This window comes from Orycteropus afer, unplaced genomic scaffold (assembly GCF_000298275.1).
Source record: "Orycteropus afer afer isolate SDZICR_OR568_19922 unplaced genomic scaffold, OryAfe1.0 scaffold00846, whole genome shotgun sequence".
NCBI lineage: Eukaryota > Metazoa > Chordata > Mammalia > Tubulidentata > Orycteropodidae > Orycteropus > Orycteropus afer.
The window spans coordinates 161,023-164,382 of NW_006922433.1; positions in this window are offsets into that span (position 1 = coordinate 161,023).

Genomic DNA, 3,360 nt, shown 5'->3' on the forward strand with positions numbered 1-3,360 from the left:
ATTTAATTCATACTCAATAAATATTTGAATAAATGCAGAAATTGTTCTTTAAAGTGTAATTATACCTCTAACACAACTAGTTACTAATTCTAGAGAGAAGATATTTGACTCATTTAATTCTATGATTTTGACACATGTGTAAATGGATATTTTTTGAGGGTTTCTTAAAGATGTTCAAGAATGATGCAGATACTTACATAATTCACCAAATCATTCAATTTATAATTTTATTCAAAATGCTTTAAAAATCTGTAGAATACTTGCAAAGACCAATCAAAGGAAATAAACTTGCAGGTTCTTTATCATTGACATGTTGGCGAGAAGTCCTGAGGATGAGTTAAAGTAGCTTGGAAAATAGATGAAGAAATATAAACATGTGTCAGGATACCTGACAATAGAATAATACACTATTTTAGCAATGGGTATGGCCATCACATTATATTCAGGTGAAATATCTGCTTAGTAATCCATTTTGATCAATATGGATCACAATTTTCATAGGCAAATGAGTCTTAAAAATAAATAAAACCACTACCATTGAGTCGATTAAGACTCAGCAACGCCCTTTGGGTTTCCAAGGCTGTAAATCTTTACAGAAGTAGATTGCCTCATCTTCATCTCTCGGAGCAGCTGGTGGGTTTTAACCTTCTGGTTAGCAGCCAAATGCCTAACCCACTACACCACCAGAGCTGCTGGAATTAATCTTAATCTTAGATGCTTAAAAAAGAGAAATATTTTTGTCAGTCATTTGGAAAATTTCACTTTCAATAATCATGCCTTTTAGATCCATACCAACACTGAATCTTGCTTGGATAATATACTTTCTGGTCTCAAAAAAAAAAAAAAAAAAAGCACAATGAAAATGTACTTCTGAAAACTGACCTTTTATATTTAATGGTCTGCAAACAATCTTCAATATATAAAATATATGTTACTTTATAAATCTTTTAAAATCAGGTGAAATTTACCTATTCTGAAATTGTACACTAGGGCTAAGAAACATAAACTTAATATAAAATAAACTATTATTGTAATATAATATAAAATAAACTATTATTGAAAGTACCATGGACTGCCAAAAGAACTAACAAATCTGTCCTGGAAGTAGTGCAGCCAGAATGCCCCCTGGAAGCGAGAATGGCCAGACTTGGTCTCACCTACTTTGGTCAGGTTGTAAGAAGGGACCATTCCCTGGAGAAGAATGTCAGGTTGGGTAAGGTGGAGGATCCATGAAAAAGGGGAAGGCCCTCAAGAAGATGGATTGATACAGTGACTGCAATGATGCGCTTAGGTATAGCTAAGATAATGAGGATGGTGCAGGACCAGGCATTGTTTCATTCTGTTGTACATAGGGTCACTATTAGTACGAGCTGACTCAGTGGTACCTAACAACAACAATAACATCAGTGGAAACGTGACAATTTATCTTTTGTGAAATTAGTGTTTTCAACTAATTGCTTTTATTTTCTAATACACAAGATTATCAGATGTTTTGAATTTTCAAATAACAGCTTTATATATATTCTGGTAGCATAGTGCCTAAGGCACTTGGCTGCTAACCAGAAGGCTGGAGGTTCAAATCCATCAGCCACTCCTGGGAAGGCAGCTTGGGCAGTCTACTTCCATAGTGATACTGCCTTGGCAACCCAAGGAGGGGTCGCTGTGAGTCAGGTCTGACTCAACGGCACATAGCAAAAACAACAAATATATTCTTAAAAGTTTTTGCATTATTTTGAATTATTTGAAAGTAAAAAGTGTTCATTTTAAATGTTAATTAACTTTTCCTTATTTATATGAACATATGTGTTATTCTTTTTCTGTTTCCTCTTTTCTTTCTTGTTTCTTTCACTGTATATTCCTTTCTAAAATTAACCCCCAGTAGTACTATGAGACTAGTTTAACTGTCATAGGCTTTCTCTATGTAGTCAACATTGTTTTGCTTGCAAGGATATCCAAACAACACACAATTTAGGAAAAAAAAGAAAGAGTATGAGTAATATATTACATAAAGTAACATCTTTTTTTAGCAGGAAAAAAAAAGGCAAAGTGACACTGTATGCTTACAGGTAGTATCAGAGTTGGATGGTTTTCTTTAAAATTTTATTCAGGAAATGAATCTGCTTACTATGTATGAGGAATAGGTATGCAGAAAAAATGTTCAGTATTTTAATGATCTGTTATACTCATATTAAAATTAATTTCATTTAAATTTATAATGCTTACATGATCCTACCTTTCTAATAGTGATCACTTTTAAATATTCAAAATATGGAATGAAAATTGATTATTAAAAAAAAAAAAAGATAAATTGCAGTGGCCCCAGGGATAAAATATGTGCTGTAATGGACAACCCGAAGATTGACTTCCAGTAAATATATTCTCCACATCATATCTCAAGATAACTCCTGACCATTTTCACAATTGCATTTTGTCAGATCCTATTTACTGAATATTGATGTAACTTCCAGGGACATATAAGCCTGAGTTTATGTTCTAAGGGACCTATTTTAATATTAAGAAGAAACATAACTCATTGGAGAATCTGATTTCTTGAAAACTGGAAATAGTAATAATATTTCTATAATTCAGATTATTCTTTCTTTTATATTGATGCTAGGTCCATTAAATACTTAATTTTTACAAAAATAATTTAGCACATTTAAAAAAAAAAAGCTTACAATCCATGTTTAACATATTTTTTTTCTACTTAAGACAGTTTTAAAGGTCCATGTACTTATAAATAGATTTGTTGAGATTAAAAATGAAATAATACTGAGTATTTTTTAAAATGTGTAGTTACTTGATGGCATAGAGTAAGGGCTGATGGTTTCAGCTGATTAAGGTTAGTCAGTATATTTGAATCACGCTTTTTTTTTTACCTTTTTCCTTCTTTTTCACTATGTATTGTTATTGAGCCACCAAAGAACTTTGACATTCCAGAATACTTATTTCCACAGTAAAATGGAGAATACCCCTCTCTCCCATATGTTAATACTAGCCAGCCAATTAAATCCATCTTTTCAAAATTCCCAATAAGATGATCTGTTTGTATCTTCTTTGTGAATGGATGCAGAGGACTATTCTAAGCTATATTTGGCCTTAGTCTTATTTCTCTTGGGATTGCTTTCTATATTTATATGTGCTCTTTTTTTAGTGAAATTAATTTTAATAGCATATATTAATGAATCTAATAATAAATATAAAATTTATTAATGAGTTACTGTGCTATCTTTTCATACCAGTGTATATTTTACACTAACAATACATCTTCATTCAGACCAGCCATACGTTAAGTGCACAATCATCACATGTAATTGTTGTTGTTGTTTGTTGTTATGTGCCGTCGAGTTGGCCCCGACT